Below are 20507 nucleotides of genomic sequence, written 5' to 3' on the forward strand. Positions count from 1 at the left end.
TTCATTTCAGAGCTCTATCATCAGTATTAGCGGAGATATACATTTATTTTGAAATCGCCATTTTTCCAATTTTCGCTTATAACTCGAAAACAAAAGAAGGTGGCCAAAAATGACTACTACTCTTGTTTGTTTCTCAAAAAAAGAGAACGAGAATGGGGTATCAGATTTTGTCTATCTCCTCTGGTTTGAAAGCTGTAGTGCTAAAACATCGAAATTTGGCCAGCCTGTACATACTCGAGCGTATCAGATTTTTTTTTTGCTTAATTTAGGTGTTGCAAACTTGTTGACCCATCAATCTGATACTAATCAGAGGGGCTTTTCTTAATTTGAGAGTTTGAAGATGATAAACAAGGCATTTTTTCTTATCTCCCTTCCTGTACCACCAATCGTTTCTGAATTCATTATGAAAGTTCTAGATAATAAAATTTTATACAACTTTTGTCTGAAGCGATTTTACATACTCCTAACAGTTTTCGAGTTAGGGGGCGATAAGTGTGCAGAGCTTAGCCACACACGCGAAAGGCCAAGGTCATTGTAGAAACCCAGTTTGATGTACATTCATCGCCATATATCTCAAAGACGTTCAAACTTAGAAAAAATTGCTTCGAACAAAATTTGTAGAAAATGTTATGCTTTACAACTTTTATAATGAATGCGAAAACAATTTGAAGCCCGAGTGAGGAGATAATTCGAAAAAACAGATTTTTGTGACCTTTATGGCCAATTTTTATTGTTTGGGCTTGCTGAATCTGTCATATTATATTTTCTCCGTTATTCTTGAATCATTAGCTTCAAAATAAGAAAAAAAAAATAAGACGCTCGAGAATGTACACGTGACTTTTCTTTTTTGCAAATTTGGCGCCCACCCACACAATCTCGAATTTCCCCCTTGGGCTTACCAACTATTAATACACTTCGATTAACTGTCCAACAATCCGAATGAAAACTTGTTTGTGATTTCTTAATTGTCTATTAATCGCGTACGCGCAGGAACGCGATCCTTTCAGCCTCATCAAAAAGAGAAAATGTCCCATTTCCTCTCTACAACTGACCCGCAGCATCTCGAAATCACACGGAGACGGTGAAGGGTCGACACTTCATTAGAATGTCACTCGGTGCGGTAGCCCAACTCGCTGGAGCAGACGTCGCTCGCGGCAACGCTACGCCTAGTCGCTAGTCGCAACTCCCAATTAAAACGATGATTTATAATGTATGATTTAGTGACTGGTTGCGTGCCTCTTCTTGCGGTTCGGGAGAAGGAACTCCGAATCGGGTCCGAATTCTCAAAAAAAAAAGTCCGAAAGCCACAAAATAACGCATGCCGTAAATGAGGATTTTCAATTTTGTTCATTTGGAAGAGTTGATTTTGATAATATTTCAGTTATCCCCTCTGAGAATATAACAATGTTCGTAGCAAGTTCGGAGATTGGTACTGCGTGCGTAATGAAAGAGACACTTCACACACTTGTCGGAATATACGAGTATCGAAATGATCTATTCAGTCTACGATGAAGTGCATACACCTCATTTTTCAAGTTCAAAATGACCGACCAAAAGAATTGATTGATAGAAGAATGTATCAAATGTACCCAGAAAAAATTTTGTTTCATTCTGACAGCCCTAGAACCCCACCTCCAACGATCTATAGATCCTTTCGTTGCACAAAAATTGTAGCACTTTTCTACACTCGACTTTAGTATTCGTTTCCTGATTATAAACCATAATCTATAATCCTTGGTAAGAAGTCAGTCCATCGCCCCTTGCATACCTATAGCTTATTAATAAAGGAGTAGTATCTAAACGCACTTCAGGGACTTCTCTTTCCACATCCACCTCCCTTACCTGCTATTCGCACACCTTCGCCTTGTAGGCTCTGTAGCTGCACAAGTTCAGCTATGTCGCTATGTGTGCACTTTCCATTATTGAGGATGGTTCACACGTTAAATTATTTCTTAAGCCATGAACACCGTGACCCCGTCGACGGGATTAAAATCTGACAACCCTAGAACCCCACCTCCAACGATCTATAGATCCTTTCGTTTGCATAAAAATTGTAGCACTTTTCTACACTCGATTTTAGTATTCGTTTCCTGATTATAAACCATAATCTATAATCCTTGGTAAGAAGTCAGTCCAGCCCTCCTTGCATATAGCTTGTTACTCGCTTCGGCATCCTGAATAAGGGAATTGTATCTAAACGCACTTCAGGGACTTCCCTTTCCACATCCACCTCCCTTACCTCCTATTCGCACACCTTCGCCTTGTAGGCTCTGTAGCTGCACAAGCTCAGCTATGTCGCTATGTGTGCGCTTTCCATTATTGAGGATCGTTCACACGTTGAATTATTTCTTAAGCCATGAACACCGTGACCCCGTCGACGGGATTAAAATCTGACAACCCTAGAACCCCACCTCCCACGATCTATAGATCTTTTCGTTTGCATAAAAATTGTAGCATTTTTCTACACCGGATTTTAGTATTCGTTTCCTGATTATAAACCATAATCTATAATCCTTGGTAAGAAGTCAGTCCATTCCTCCTTGCATATAGCTTGTTACTCGCTTCGGCATCCTGAATAAGGGAATTGTATCTAAACGCACTTCAGGGACTTCCCTTTCCACATCCACCTCCCTTACCTTCTATTCGCACACCTTCGCCTTGTAGGCTCTGTAGCTGCACAAGCTCAGCTATGTCGCTATGTGTGCGCTTTCCATTATTGAGGATGGTTCACACGTTAAATTATTTCTTAAGTCATGAACACCGTGACCCCGTCGACGGGATTAAAATCTGACAACCCTAGAACCCCACCTCCAACGATCTATAGATCCTTTCGTTTGCATAAAAATTGTAGCACTTTTCTACACTCGATTTCAGTATTCGTTTCCTGATTATAAACCATAATCTATAATCCTTGGTAAGAAGTCAGTCCATCCCCCCTTGCATATAGATTGTTAATAAGGGAGTAGTATCTAAACGCACTTCAGGGACTTCCCTTTCCACATCCACCTCCCTTACCTCCTATTCGCACACCTTCGCCTTGCAGGCTCTGTAGCTGCACAAGTTCAGCTATGTCGCTATGTGTGCGCTTTTCATTATTGAGGATCGTTCACACGTTAAATTATTTCTTAAGCCATGAACACCGTGACCCCGTCGACAGGATTAAAATCCAGCGTCGCGGTTCCCATGACTGGATGACACATCGGATGAGGATTATGCGGGAAGTTATTTAATGGAAACACGCGTTTCTGTAATTTTTCAACGGTTAACGAGACATCATATATGACGAGATACGAGATCCGTTGAATAGCACGTGTTCCATCACGAATGGGCCTGTTGGTGTGGGTTCCAAGGATGCCATCCATAAGCTGCCTTGGCTTGAGGCACTTCCTTTTTCAATTCTTTTAAATCCAATAAAAAGTTAAATCCTCGATTTTCCGGCTTTATAATGAAATTGTGGAAAATCCCTCGGACCCGTCAACTTCTAATTCGAGAGGGAACAACTCTTCCGCTCTTTGCATGCCCGTAACTGCAACCCCTTAACGGGGGTGGGCACAATTGCCCTTGATTTTGTATAAGGATGAGGGGTGTTGCGATACCTCATTTTGAAGATCTTATCGAGTACTATCTGATTATGAAATTCCGCTTCAAAATTTCCATCGATAACGAAATGACAGGTGAAATAGTGGTACTTTCTTCTGTGAATAGTTAATCAAATGCTGGAAATGAACACCATTCAATTCCATGCAGTAATATAAGTTTTGCTGAAAACGTTCACGTACATTACAGATTTTTGGTGTAATTTTACGGAATTCATCAATTATCCGAGTTCGAAAATCATCCAATGGCTCAATCTGGGTAGCATACATCTTGGATTTCAGGTGACCCCATAGAAAAAAGTCCAGTGGAGCCAGATCAGGTGATCTGGGTAGCCATTCAATATGTCCCTTCTTCCAATCCAGTCGTGGGGAAAATTTTCATCAAAGAACTGACAAAATGAGGTGTTGCAACATCTTGTTGGAAAACTATCGTTTGATGGTTTCTGAATTCTCCAATACTTGCGGATAAATAGCGTTCTCCATTAGATCTAAATACATTTGGCCAGTGAGATTACTGGGTATGAAAAAAGAACCGATTATGTAATTTTCATGAATAAGTACTCCCAAACATTCAATTTTTGGGGAAGCTTAGCATGCACCTCACGAAATACTCTTGGATTTTCGTCTGAAAAATACTGACAGTTATGCCGGTTTACAATGCCGTTAAAGTAAAATGAACACTCGTGGAAAAACAGATATCGAACATGTAGTTTTGATTACGGTTAATCATTTCACTGATCACTTCACATAACTGGAGTCAGCGATATGGATCATTCTCATTCAGTTCCTGAATCAATCGTATCTTATAAGTATGGAATTATGCGTGAAACACCAAATACATCGGACAATTTCCTAGTACTAAAGGTCGGATCCATTGCTACATCACCTAAGACAGCCAGGTCCCTCGCTTCGTCTCTTTCATGCACCCTCTTTTTGTTTCTGACTGAACCAGTAGCGTCAAATTCGACAACCAGTTGTAAAATGTAAGCAGCTGATACATTTTTTCCTTAATGTCGTTCGTTAAATAATGCCGTTGTTCGCACAGAGTCGTTATTTCTAAAAAATAGACGTTTCCACCTTTTCATTTACGGAATACACCATTTTAATTCTACTTCAAATTCACAATCGCTTCGACACACTTGTATCATTCTTAAAAATTCACGATAGACTACAGTAAATCAGAAACATGATCGTCTACTTTTTTGGACGAAAAATTAATACTTTTCTGGACAAAAAATTAACAACATGAATACCTCTGAAATGTTTCGGATACGAATAATATTCTCGAGATAAATTCCACATTGCCTTTTTCACTATTTTCGATGGATATTTTGAAGCGAAATTTTAGGGGCAGATAGTACTCGATACGATCTTCAAAATTAGTTATCTCAGCACCCCTCATTCCTATTTAGAATCAAGGGGTTGTGCTCACCCCCATTAGGGATTGAAGGTAAGGGGATGAGCGATTGTCCACATTTTCAATTCAACGTCGGAAAATTGAGATTTCATTGGACTACCCTGTATACCATGTAGCTATCTATTGGAATCTTCTTGGATTTCTTCTTACTAGGTACCTACTTGTAAATTGTAACCTTTCGCTGTGGTAATGAATTTAAATTAAAGGTAGTAATGCCTAAGGAATACTTATGTACTGGCTTGTTTAAGTGCTCTTGGTTAAAACAGGGTTCACTGTCTGGCCACATCGTTAGTTCTCTCAAGAATGAACTTGATAACTTCGAAATGGGGAAAGAAATTTCAATACACATCATTTCGATCCTGTTCAGTTCAACAACCAATTAGATTGGTGTTTTCTTCTAACTATAGGTACTACCTGAATTGTTCATTTCCCAGTGAAGATGAATTTAAGTTTACTTCGAAATGGGCAAAGAAATTTCAATACGAATTCTGTCGTATTCAAACTCAACCTATATACACTGCGCAAAAAAATTAACGCACATTCTGAAAATCTCAATTTTAATGAAAGTTAACTCTACATTGACTTTATAACTTATTTTTTATGTTCTCTCGGGAAGGTTTTGAACGAAACAAGACACATTAAATGGAAGAAAAATTCAGGATTTCACCGAATCTTATGTGAAAGAAGAGAAATGAACAATTTCCAAAATACTGAAATGCTGATAACTGATTTAATACTTGGTAATTCCACCCCTTGCGTTAATTGCAGCTCGGCAACGACGGTTCATACTCAAAATGAGTGATCTTAAAATGTTCTGATCTAATCCTTCCCAGATTTGTCCGAGTTGGATTCCTAAGTCATTAAGAGTAGCTGGATGATTTTCTGAACTTCTCAGCCTTCTATTGAGATTGTCCCAAACCTGCTCAATCGGACTGAGATCTGGACTTCTTGCTGGCCATTCCATTCGAGAGACTTCAACCTCTTCAAGTTACTCCTGAACGATGCGCGCACGATGGGGTCTGGCATTATAGTCCATAAAAATGAAATTTTCACCAATGTATGGGGCAAATGGCACAACATGCTCTTCAAGAATGTTCCTTATATACTTATTAGCATTCATAGCTCCATTATCAACGACCACTTGGTCTGTGCGAGCAGTCAAAGATATTCCACCCCATACCATAATCGATCCTCCCCCGAAACCAGTAGTATTCAGGAAATTGCACTGAGCATATCTTTCATGTGGACGTCTGTATACAAGGGAACGTCGATCACAATGGTAGAGGCAGAATCTAGACTCATCTGTGAAGAGAATTCTTTCCCAATCGGCCTCTTCCCAATGGATACGCTCTCTCGCAAACTACAAACGCGCTCTTCGATGGGCTGGGGTAAGAGCTGGGCCTCTTGCCGCGACACGAGGCTTTAAATCATATTCTCTGAGGCGATTTCTTATTGTCTGAGTGCTAATTTGCACCTCATGAGTTTGTTCAAGCTGAATTTAAAGGAGGCGAGCGGTTGCAAACCGTTGTCTCAACGAAGAAACTCTCAAGTAACGTTCTTGAATGGCAGTTGTTACCCGTGGTCTACCCTGTCCTGGTCTTCGGACATTCATACCTGTCTCCCTGAATCGCTGCAACATTCTGGACACACTTGTATGGGAAACTCCAAACCTTTCTGCAATTCTTGTGTATGTCCACCCTTCTTCTCGCAAAACAACCGCTTGGGCACATTCCTCTTGGGTCAAATTGCGTGTTTCGCGTTGCATAGCGATCGAGTGTAGAAAATCAAACGAAAGAAAAACTATTGATCACTAGAATTGATCGAGAACAACTGATTTTAGAATGGAGCCAATACATTCAAAATCTGATAATATCATCTTTTTTATTCCTGCTGGGAAAAAACATCTGTATTGAAGAAAACCGTTGAAAGTGGATAACATATGCATGCATAATTCTGATAAAAATAATTATCATTGAGAACACCTTCAGTTGTAGAATAAATTTGAGATTTCCATAATGTGCGTTAATTTTTTTTGCGCAGTGTATTTTGTAACCAATTTAACTTGATGAGATTATTTATTGTGAAATGGCTGAATAAACTTGTTATGGATAATTCTTCGAGTACCTACGTTAATATTTAATTTCAATTTTTGTTTCCTATTCCCCTCTCATATTTCACTAATAATGCCTTTTTTCAGGTCCATATTGCTCTTCAGTTTTCCACTCCTTCAACGTTAAGGTAGGAATTCTTAAAAATAAAAGTATGTTATATTAAATTCATAATACCGTACCTGTTGATGACAGGTAGCCATTTTATTATGATGAAACCACCTGAGTTGTGGTTAAACGTCAGCAGTGCAATGAACCTCGTTCATTTTTGGATTTTCAGAATCCTCTTACTTCCATGAATACATTATTATAGAGGGGCCATAAAACTTTCAACAATTTTTCGTAAAAGTTTTATTGAGACGTACTACCTCTTCTACCTACAATCTCGAAGTAAACGACAATTCCATTATCGAACCTTCACCTTCTCATTTCTACGTCTAATTTACAATGGAAGAAATGCCCATTAACTTCTGAGCGAGTGCCGTAAAATGATTTTCATAAATATTTCTCCCTTCTTCCCGGCATTGAGACGTCGAGTGGACAATCGATAGGGATAAATCATTCCGAAAGTCATAAATTCAACGCAGACAAGCGATCTCAAACGAGCACGTTTTAGCCAAGTGCTGGAGTGAAGAAGATTGAAATCCTCGTGTCCGTGCTGAAAAAGGACGGAGAGCTTTTTGTTCGATTCAATCTTCGCCATTTGTTTACCTTTCCGTCTGTCTCATGGTAGGTTGACAGAAAAAGGCCCAAGTCACAACATTTGTAGGTAGGTTCTATTGAATTGGAAATAAGCAAATTCTTTAATGCTCTTATGTCCGGTACAGTTATTCGAAATGGTGTGGTTTCCGCGCCACATGGCTTGTTCGGAACGTTTCCTAGAAGATATCCACTGACAAGGACTCGGTCTTTGTGTTTCCTTTCTTTGTCCACCTTTTGTCTGATTAACGAAGAAAAAAATGTGCGAAAAGCCTAGTTGGTACAATGTACAAGAACACCAGAGTACCAAAATATGGTTTACGAATCTTTCAAAGTACAGGGTGGGCAAAATTCGTTGTTTACTGAGGGGATCTCGAGAACTATAGCAGCTAGAAGAAGACGGATGACACATTCTCGAGCTCTTTTTTCATAACTAATCCAAATCTGAAAAGAGAATCGGCCTATCATTTTTAGATTTCGAGTTATAAACAAAAATCGAGATTTTGACGATTCCGAAAAGTACTCATAACTTTTTTGTCTTTGAAGTTACAGATCTGGAACTTGAACCTTCTTAGGCACTTTTATACGTAGAATCTACTGGCGAAAGATTTTTTCCAATTCAAAAATAACAATCTCAAAAACGAAGTATCGTATGAGGCTGCGGTATTTACCTTTCTTTGTTTCTCCGAAAAAGAGCTCGGAAATGTGTCATCCGTTTTCTTTTTAACCCAACGAGATAGAGGAAAATGAATGTACCATCCATATCGTCTTTTTTTGAGAAACTAATAATGCCATCAACTGCATTCCTCTATCTTCTTTTGTTTTTGAGTTATAAGCCAAAATTTGAATTTGGGCGATTTTAACTTTGGTCATTATCTCCGTTTCTGTTTGTGCTAGGATGTTGAAATGACGACATTATACAAACTTTTTTGATAGCAATCCAGTGGCGTACCTACTATAATTTTTTCCTACAGGTTTATTTGCTGAGCTATTACATAAAGTTGTGTTTTTCCTTACGAAAACAGTAGTTTAAAATGACTTAGACGGAATCGCCACTTTTTTAACGTTTCAGAAATATATCATCCATCGCCATCAGTCTTTCTGAGTCATTTCAAACTACTGTTTTCATAAGAAGAAATACATCTTTGTGTTATAGCTCAGCAAATATACCTGTCGGAAAAAATCATAGTAGGTATGCCACTGGATTGCCGTGTTTAAGAAGTATGAAAACTATCGTAATATGCATAAATATAGGTAATAAAGAAAAAGAAGCAAACTCTAATGAAAACCATGCATTGATATGTCCACTTTGTGAGGTAGTACCTATTGATCGTTGATTTCATTATTTTATTGAGTAATATTCGAAACAAATTTAGTCATACTCATCATAATATACCTATAAGAAATACAATGAGATCATAAATGGGCCTTCTCAACAATTACCGTCTACCTGAGGACAATTATACTCAAAATTTATACACACACAGTTTTGACACTCTGGAATCTGGATGAATAGAAAAGGTGTATTTCAATGTCATTGTATTAGTTGTTCAATGTGTTTCGCAATGAAATATTAATGAATATTCAAATCTATCTACCCCACTTACCTACATACCTACCAGTGAAAAAGTCGAAACATAATAATTGTTTGCCAGAATGATATTCCAAATAAAGTCCTTGGGGAGGTCAGAATGACTAGAAGTTTAAAACTGAATGTCGATGAGGTGAATTTTGAGCGTTAATACTTACTCCGTATTTCAGTTTTTCCTTCTTTACAATTGATAAAACAATTTGTTGCTCAGAGATAGGCTTATTTCTCATATGGGATAATTATGAGAATATTTTGATCAATACAAATTGCATTTCTGAAATGATTCCAATAGTGATCCATCTGTACAGGTTTGAATTTCCACGTTTCTGAAACGTAAAACGAAAAAAATAGCTAACTACAGTCTATATGTATTCATGTATATTTATTTAGAGGTCCATTACATGGAAAACAGTGACTGCATATCAAACGAAGTATAAACCTATCTTCTCAAAGCAAATCGAACGCTTTTCAGTATTACCATCACGAGATTGCCTTGATAATATGCAAAGCGATTAAATTATTTGTTTAAAGATTTTTCTGCATCCAAATACATGACTGCATGTAAATAAGTTCATAACCAGTTGTCGATAATTTGTCCCCACATCCTGCAACTGAATATATTATTCGAGAGATAACGTGACGCTATTTTGATACCCTTGAATCTGAAGTGGTCATAAAAACATATCCTGGTCAAATTATTCCTCGTAGAAACTTTTGGAATGAATCGAGTTCAACCTTAAGCAGCCTGCAAATAAGTATCATTTATTACACCATTTCAAAAAAGTCATTCATATCTAAATTAAGCTTACCTACTATACTCCATTCACTTTTATTTTAGCACTCGGTTGGCCATGGAAATTTGACACATTTCACTCTGTATAGTACGAAAATGTTGGGTTATGACGCTTGTCAAAACATTTTTGGGTTTTAAATCAACGCCATGTTGATTTACGTTAATCTACGTAAAAGTTTCTGTTATTACGTATTTTATCACAATGTCGAATCTCTTCGGAAAATATGTGATGAACATAATTGAAGTTAATACAAACTCATTGAAGGCATACCAAATCCAGTTATTTTCATGGAAAATACAAGAGATCAGTATAATATCATAATATGCACTAGCTTGAGGAGAGTTAATGTTCGTTATCTTCTTTGGATAAAGTTTGAAAACGTCACATCAGTTGTAGATTTCAAAAATATTAACCCGTAGATGAAATGCATATGTTGCAGTGGTTGGGAATGGGTATCTCCCGAAGGAATTAACAGATAATTACAAACAACAAAAATCATCTTGCATCAATATAAGTGAAAGGAATTAAAGGAAGTTTCAAGTCAAGATGAACTTCACCTTGGAACAAAAATTTCACATGAATAAACAATTAACAGGAGAACTGGCGCTAATTTGTGGCTGTTCATCTCAATACATTGATATAATAATAATAATTAGGTATTTATTGGTACCTTAAGACATTTACAATGTATAGGACAAGTCAAATGAAAAACTTCTTATTATACGATGACATTCATCGAAAATCCTGTAGCGAGTCCTGTTGTAAACTTTTCGCATTAATTCACTCAAACATAAAATTCTCAAATGCCACCACTTTTTTGGGTCTCCCAATAGAAGAAAATTCTTTGTCATTCTCTTCATTCACAATATTTCTGATTGTGGAAATATTCAGCTGAAATATAAGTCGTTTAGATTCAGGTGAAACATCATATAAATTCTCTTTAATTGAATATGTTCGCTACCGTCTGACGTATTGTGGATTTTAGAATATCAGGGCATAACTATTTGAATGAGCGGACCTGAATTCTAAATAGCACTTCCTGAAATCCTGTCCCTTTTTTCAATAACTGTCGGCATTTTCGTTATAAAAATTGATATTAGTTGTGGCAACGGCGTTATGACATTAACGACATATCATGAGTGCCAACCTTACTCCGTTCTAGTTACAAAAACTTGCGAAAATTATTTCATGGCCAACCGACTGCTAAAATAAATGTGAATTCTGAAACAAATTCTTCAATGATGACATTTCATACCATAATATCAATCGAATGAAGTAGGTTTTATAAAAAAGTGACACCTTTCAAAACCCTATGCTTTTTTGAATGAAAAATAAATTACCTACATTCTAACTATGAAATTAAAAAAATCATTCGCAGAAAAGACTATAAACCGGTTGTTGTCATGAGGTATGCCAATTCGAAATTTAATCAAGGCATACTTTAATTGACTTCTTTGCAGATTTTATTTTATTCCATTCATTTGGTATTAAAATACAACTGATTGCTAGAATTTACTACATACATAGGTTGCCCAGGACCTCAAGTTTTTAAGGTAACCATTTGGATTTCGTGAAAATATTTGAGCATTATGTAGTCATCAAAATCATCTGAATTATATCTCTAGATTGACTACAATGCAAGTATTTAATATTTGGAATTTTGCATCCAAGTGATGTATGTACATTATGCAGTCAAAGAGATTAGACCCTTTGTTCTAAATGATGAATTGATTCCTTAAACCATTGACATTTTCGAGCCATGAATCTTTACCATCTTGATTTCTAACTTTAACGTCATCAGGGTAAGTAATCGATAATAAAATGTGAATAGGTAATTTCTGTCAAGAAAATAAGCTGATACATTGCAATAATAAGCCAAAGGCAGTTATATGTCGGAGTTGTAAATCTCAAAAGGTCTTCTCTAAATTATCGTATCACTCTTGGCGATGGATTTATTACCGTATGCAAGTATTAATCTTCTGATGGAGAGGTCAATAGGTGATTCCATCAGCAATAATGACTTCACAACTTTTCCAGGCTGAACTCAGCGAAGTTTGGAGTTTTCGAAGACGAAGTTCTCCATAAAAAAGCAATAGAATGCCCTCACTTCGGAGGTCCGATCCTATTCACCTCAGGCCCCATAAATACTCATAAATCTGCCATTATTACATACTGCAACGCAGAGAGAGGGCTTTAACTTTTCCTAACTTACGTTCTCCTCAAAGTTTACAAACAATTGATATAGATGTTAAGGAACGTTGGTGGCCTCGATATATTCTAATATTCAGCCATTTGTCACGGTTGTTCCGGAAACGGAGCTGCCTTGATGGTATGTTTGTCGTAAAATAGAACGTTCGAAGTATCGACCCATTTGGGAAGTTTTATGGAGTCATCATTATTGTATGTTTTTCACATCAGTGCCTGCTTTTATTGATTGTTTCCAGTATCTAGCAAGGAAAAAATTTTATGTCCATATTTCAATGGACATGCAGTATAAAAATAATGCAGAGGCTGTCCGACTACCCGTGGACTGATCCAAAAACTTCAATAAGACTTGAAAAATCTTGGGAAATCCAAAAAATTGATCATATATTCATCTCAAATGGTTTTTGTTGATATAATCTCTAGTTAAAACCATGAAATTCATCATGGCCTACGACAAGAACTCAATTTTTTTTCTTCACAATAGAATTTCATATAGATTCTGAATTTCATAAGAATTTAGTATTCTCATTTGCAAGAGCAGGGTGGTATAGTTTTTTCCAACTTTCGAACCATACTATAAAGTCAAAAATAATTTTAGCTTAAGTTTGAATCATTCCCCTTAGTCCAAAATTTCTAAGAGTTGTGGACCCATCGAGAACTGTGACTCACCCTGTATTTCCGCTGTCGCTTGGTTGGCAAATTCTTCAAGATGCAGAGCTTCCCATCTTCAATAAAAATAACGTTCAACGTTCATTGTCCTTTTCATCAACGAAAGGAAGCCAGAAAACTGGCTTGTGTATCATAATTTAATACTACTAATTATTATTTATGAGAACATCAAAACTTTGTGTCTCCACTATTGCACCCCTGGTATCTCAGTTATCTTTAACTATATCGAAGAAGTTGAAACTCGTTCTGCTCCAGTGACGCAGTTGGTTTTTTCCTAACATCTCTTGCTTTTAGTTATGAAGCAAAAATATGATTTTTCAAAGACAACACCCTGTATATTATTCTCCATATTCATTAGGCATGAGGAGAGCTTTCCAAAAATATATAATTGTATTCAATTATTTCTAAAAACAAGCTCAAAATTCAAGTTTTTCTCAATGTTCCTATTTTACCTGCTTAAATATGATTCTGAAGCTTCTTGAAAATTTTTTTCAGATTGTATAAAACAAACCATCATACCATAATCATCATTATTTTCGTAAACCGCCATTGTTGTGAAATAATTTGAAAATTTTATATTGTGAACGAGAAATTCCAAAACAGTAAAATATTCAACTAATTGTCAGAAACTGACAATAACGCGTAAAGTTTTTGACATTTTGCTTTTTGTTTCTAACAAATTCACCATAGAATACTTATTTCAATTAGACACAAAAGAAAATTTCAGAAAATACCAAATTCTGAGCTTGTTTTTGAAAATAATTGAATACAAGTATGTATATATTTCTGGAAAGTTCATTTGATGCCTAATGAATATAGAAAATGATGTCAGGATGTTCCATTAAAAAAAAATGTATATTTGCTTCATAACTGAAAAACAAATCGTGTTAGGAAAGAATAACTACGTCACTGGATTCTACGAAAATAATTCCGTCAGAATAAATTTCAACTTCTTCGATAAGTTCAAAGATAGATGAGATACGAGGGGTGCCTCGTGGCATTTTTCAATTCCACCCTGTATCTAAAAAATCAAAAGCGCTATCAAAATTCTTCTTCTGCCTTTTTTAATTTAATAAAAAAGTGGTACCTACAATATCGCGAAAACTGCAATCCTTCATCTTTAAATATAAGGGAGATTGGGAGATACCCCCAAGAGTTTCCAAAATAGGATACCCTGTACCTACTCTTGAAATCGTGCACTGAAACTGCACTTGAAAAAAAATTTCCACATTAAAAGTTTACAGTACTTGCATACCCCAAATAATGTCAAAACGAATATGAAAAAATTGCAAAAGTATATAATGAAAAGGTTCAATTCAACATCTCAAGAACATAAGAAAACACTTGAATTAGCTAACAACTCGGTTGGCGTTAATGAAAAATTTTCGACTCTGTTTCATGGTACCTGCTTAATCACAAAAATTAATCTTTAATTGTTGTATAAAATCTTATTCTCATCAAGAAAACATTGACTAATGTAGCAACAATGCACTGATTATACCAAGGACAAACCAAGAAAAATGAATCTCTCTAGATTGGAAAATACTGATAATACTGGATGGATATTTGTCAATATTTTGATATCGAATGCATTAATTTAAACATTGTCCATTCATAGCCACCGAATATAACTAATGGCATAATTCCAGTGAATGAAATTTATTGCGAATCCGGATTCTTATCTATTCTGAAAATACTGTTATCAGTCTAATTGATTTGTTTTATGTTAAATAAACACCATAAAGATAGTTTGATTGAAATATTTTCCTCCAGAGCTGTTAATATCGTGGATTAAGAAGTGTCAAAGTTCATCTTGTTGTGGAAACAAGTTTAAATTATCATACATATTTGGGTTAGCTGAATAATGCAACAGAACCTTTGTTTCGTTTTGGATTGTCAAAAATGTTCGTGATTTATTCGCGGAAACGGACTGTCGAAATTGTAAACATTTAACGACATGCCTAGTCAAAATACCTGTCAGAATATATTAGAAATATGAGAAATATGCTCACAACTCATTTGTTATGTTAACTTAGGAACAATTTTGCCATTTCCTGTTCTTAAGTTTGAACGATAACCGAGAGAAGTGAAATAGAACAGGTCTGAAAGCACAGGAATATTTTCCATTTCTTGATGTCTTGAATCCCATATTCAAAATTCTCAGGTAGAATGTAGTATTACTTTAACACCAGTTTCCTTCTGTGGTTTCCGGAAGTCACAGAGGAATCGGAGAGTTTCTATTTTAGATAGAGATTTTATTTTGCTAAACCCTATTCTTTTTTACGCAGAATGGACTGAAATAATGAAAAATGTATACTCCATTCACTTTTATTTCAGCACTTGGCCATGGAAATTTGACACATGTATGTGGGGTCATAACGCTTGTCAAAACATTTTTGGGTTTTAAATCAGTGCTATGTTATCCGTTTCACGTAAAAGTCTCAGTAATTACGTATTTTATCACAATGTCGAATTTCAGAAAATATGAACGAACATTTATATAACCTGATTGAAAGCATAGGTACCAAATCTAGTTATTCGCATGTAAAATATAAGAGATCAGTTTTTAAATATATTTATTTTTGCTATGGAAGAAAATTTCAATTTCAATAATTCATTATTGACACATTATGTGCAGTAGCTTGAGAGTAAATGTTGTTTATCATCTTTGGCTAAAGGTTGAAGACTTTACATCAGTTTTTGAATCAAAGAAATCAATCCAAAGATAAAATGCATCTGATGCAGTAGTTGGGAATGGGTATCTCTCGAAGAAAATAACAGATAATTACAAGAATGATAAATTCTTCAACAAAAATCATCTTGCATCGATGGAAGTCAAAAGAATTAAAGGAAATTTCAAGGCAAGAGGAACTTCACCTTCAAACACTGTTTATTTTTAATACTTCGACATAATAATAATAATTATATATTTATTGATCCCTTGAGACATTCACAATGTATAGGACAAGTCAAATGAAAAATAGAAGAATAAATTTTCTGAAACTTCTACGATGATATTCATCCAAAATCCAGTAGTAACCCTAAAATGAAATTCTCAAATGCGACCACTTTTCGTGGTCTTCCAATAGAAGGAAATTCTTTGTCATCCTCTTCATTCACAATCTTTCTGATTGTGGAAATATTCAGCTAAAATATAAGTCGTTTAGATTCAGATAAAAGATTATATAAATTCACTTACATTGAATATGTTCGCTACCATCTGATACATTGTAGATATTAGAATATCAGGGTTACCTACTATTTAAATGAGCTGACCTGAATTGTAAATAGCATTTCCTCAAACCCTGTCTCTTTTTTCAATCACTTTCGGCATTTTCATAATAAAAATCGATATTGGTTGTGGCAACGGCGATATGACATTAACGACATTTCATGAGTGCCAACCTTAATCCATTGAACTTGAAAAAATTATTTTATGACCATCCGAGTGCTAAAATGAAAGTGAATGGAGTATAGTTAGCAATGTAGAAATCTTGTGTTTGGATTTGTTCAATTTGTTCAATTTGATGATGCTATTCTCATAAACAACAGCCAGGAGTGTTATAATGCCATGTTTCAATAGAATTGAAATTTTTTTCGAATAAAACATCGCCGGAGGTCTGAAAATGTTTTAGGTAGAAAGCTCATAGTAGGAAACCCCAAGATGCAAATTTTTAGCACCGACTGTTGATTTATTATCTATAAATGTTCAATACGACATCCACCGCGGGATATCCTATACAGGGTCTTTCACGAGGAACCTCACCCATATTTATACGGGAAACTACTGAACGTATTTTCATGAAATTCAGCATTTATAAGTATTTCACCATGCTGATGAAATCTAAAATATTTTCAAGACATGAGCACCTCCGGTTTTTCCGGAAATGACGTCAACTTCCGTTTTTCAAATTAGAACACCATTTTTTTATTGCAGAAATAGATTCCTTAGAAAATTTCAAGTTATTTTGATGTAACATTTTTCAGTTTTGGTTGGAAAATTCTCTCTGAGCGGGAAAATTCGAAAAAAAAATCGAAAATAGAGCTCCGCTGAAACAAGAATAACTTCGAGGTTTTTGGATGGAAAATTTTCATTTTTGGGATTTTTCAAGATGTAAGATTGATGTATCCACTTTAAAAATCGAAATCGCGATTCATGATACAGGGGGTGAAAAAATCGCTTTCAAAGTTAGGGATGACAAAATCGTGAAAAATCAATTTTTTCAAATTAGAACCCCATTTTTTTATGGCAGATATTGAATCTACGTTAAAAAATAATATGAGTGTATGCATCACACCCTTGCCCTAAAATGGATATTTTCTGAGTTATTCACAAAAAACTGTTTTTCGTCTTGAATTTTCAGCTATTTCTTTTCCCTTTACGCCAAAAAGATGAAATTTTCAGGAATTGTTATTTGAACCATGCTGTAGATTTTTCACCCCTTCTTGAAACCGACTTCAAGTTACTATTAGGAGAACCATGGCAAACTCTCGCAGTTATAACTAGAGAAGATGCTCAAAGTTGAAGTAGAATGAGATTTGAATAATCTTCATTGGTAAAATTAGGCATAGTGATCGATTTTATAACTTAATACGAATTAGCACCAAATTAATAGTAAACACAAAATGCTACTGAATAAAGAGGAGTTTGGCAGATGTAATTAATGATATCTATCATTAAAAAAAAAGAATGTAAAACATGGTAAGTTTTTGCATATGGTTCATAAGGAATTATTTATTAATCACTGGAGAGAAAACCGATGGCCGATTAGTTGAAATAAAGAGGTTTCCGATACAAACTCGAATCAAAATTCGCCATCTATTTAGGAACAACCTGTAACTTTTTTCTCTTGCATATTAGGGTAGTAAAATCTAAAACATGGTTTAAGTAACAGTTCCTGAAAATTTCATCTTTTTGGCGTGGAGGGAAAAGAAATAGCTGAAAATTCAAGACGAAAAACAGTTTTTTTTGAATAACTGAGAAAATATCCACTTTAGGGCAAGGGTGTGATGCATACACTCACATTATTTTTTAACTTAGATTCAATATCTGCCATAAAAAAATGGTGTTCTAATTTGAAAAACGGAAGTTGACGTCATTTCCGGAAAAACCGGAGGTGTTCATGCCTTGAAAATATTTTAGATTTCATCAGCATCCTGAAATACTAATAAGTGCTGAATTTCATGAAAATACGTTCAGTAGTTTCCTGTATAAATATGGGTGAGGTTCCTCGTAAAAGAACCTGTATATTATTTATCCAACCGTTAATTCTTGAGCTGTTACTGAAACACGAGTTACAGTCGTGCTCTTAATGAGTAGGACGACTAGATTAACCAATAATTATACCAGAAACGAGTCTCGCAAGAAAACGTACCTACTGTACGTGCTCCTCAACAACTATCACCTTGTTGTTTTCAAAATACGCCTCCCAGAAGTTATAGGTGCCCTCCGGACGTGAGAAGAAACAGTAGCCAACCGAGAAGTTCGCCGATTTTGACCACCTAGCTGAATAGCATCAGCTCCGTTTCCTTTCATGCACACTTGGGTCGCTCGCCCACCTCCGCAGGTACTTTTACGTTGGCACAAAGGCCTCTGCCCCGGTATTGATTGAATTATGTCCGCCTCGTTTGGTCCCCGGTCTCTGTATGTGCCCTATTGATAAAGTAATTAACCTCACGTTTTTTTTTCACAATCGTAACGTATCGGATTGCCAGACCCTCGCGACCAGACTGCAAACACTGCGATCGGAATAGAAGAAATATACGGGTGTCATATTATACTGAACGGCGTATAGTAGATCGGAATCGTCGTTCTGGTTCGTATGGCGTTAAATGGCGATAAATTGGAAGGAAGGCAGGTGGGTCTACGTTGAACGAACTGTGGCGAGCGTCTCGCTGTAGAGTCTGCCAGAGGAGGTATTATGATGAGAGTTAAAAAAAATTATCCACAGTAAGCTATGCTTGCTAATGGAAGTTTAAAAATTGATACTTTGTCTTCAACAAATTGCTGAGCTTTTACTATTCTATTCTTCTACTGTCAAGAAAATACCAGGAAATTGTTGTTTGAACAACTCAATTTCCGAAATTGCAGCCAACTCACATTGTGCTTTGTTAGTTTGTTCACTCTGAAGATATCTGAAGAGCTGGATATTTTATTTATAATGCTCCTTTTTGTCAGTTTTGCGATTCACACAAAGCATAAAAATATCGAACTAAGAATTTGTCTGAAGTTTCGCATTGCAGATGGAATTTCGTTTACTGAAGTAGTAGAAATGTTTCAATAACCTTAACATTGAATCGACTTCATTAAAAATACGAACGTATTGAGTGTTCAAAATCAGGGTTTTTCAGATTTTGTTGAATTAATGTAGTGAACTGTTACCAGATAAATGATTTGGAGATGGTAGTGTATAAACATTATTTTATTGTGTATGGTTCAGAAACATGAAATGAATAAATCATCCGCATGCAGCTAATACAAATGCTAACAACATCTATAAACTCGTAGTGACATAATTCAACCAAAAACAGAGATAATCTTGAGTAGTTCAAATGAGAAGTAATTTGAAGTCAGACTCTCTAAGAGAAAGTTCAACAAATTCATTATTATCACAACGTTTAATGTTGAATTATGAGAGATACAAAGTGAGAGTACTAATGAGGGTAATCACTAATCGTTGGTTTCGAGAAGAGCAGAAGGCTGGAGATCTAATCTGTATATCGAGAAAGATGAAAGAATATGAGAATATATCTATGAGAATACAAAGTATAACGGGGAGATCATACCAATTGAGATAGTGGGTACACGATTACCAGAGCAGACCTTCCAGTCAACCAGTATCATGGCTTACTACTGACCATATTTGTGATGTTCATATCGTTGGAGAAAGTCAAATATATCCAGGGTCCACCCTCTGGAGAACATGAGGATTCATTCATCTGAAATTTGAAAACAGTAATTAGTCGTATGTAAGTGAGAGGTTTACAACATAGTTGACTTGAGAAATGAAATAAACTGATTCACAATAATGAGACAAGAATGGGAAGACAATCAATCAGCATTCATTATCAATGAAAATGGCATGGGAAAATTCAATTCTGGTGTAACATACCCATCTCCATGTGAGAAAATCTAAAGAGGTCTGAATTCCTATGTAAATTGTATAATAATACATATACATATTCCTGAGGAAGCACTTAAATGAGTTGACTCGAGTGAACTTATCAATCGAGCAGTACTTTCAAAGATTATAAATCTGTTTGAAGATTCTCTGTAATTTACACGTGGACACATTTCATACAGAATGAAAGCATGAAAAGAACATGAAAATGGAGTGAGAGAAACTGAGAGTACATTACCTTTCGCGAACTAGTCAGCACCAGAATTGAATGAGAAGACTTCAGAGAATTATATAAATGGGATGAACT

The 20507-nt window shown here is 35.7% G+C and overlaps 1 protein-coding gene across 1 annotated transcript in view; it reads left to right on the plus strand.

The window, feature by feature from the left end:
• Positions 1–20507, plus strand: part of LOC123322851 (frizzled-2) — a 350497-nt gene that overhangs the window by 218599 nt on the left and 111391 nt on the right. Inside the window, exon 4 of the mRNA XM_044910903.1 lies at positions 7211–7251. The gene's annotated coding sequence lies outside the window, so the exon portion shown is untranslated. The remainder of the gene's footprint in view (positions 1–7210; positions 7252–20507) is intronic.

Source organism: Coccinella septempunctata, chromosome 1 (genome assembly GCF_907165205.1).
Source record: "Coccinella septempunctata chromosome 1, icCocSept1.1, whole genome shotgun sequence".
Taxonomy (NCBI): Eukaryota; Metazoa; Arthropoda; class Insecta; order Coleoptera; family Coccinellidae; genus Coccinella; species Coccinella septempunctata.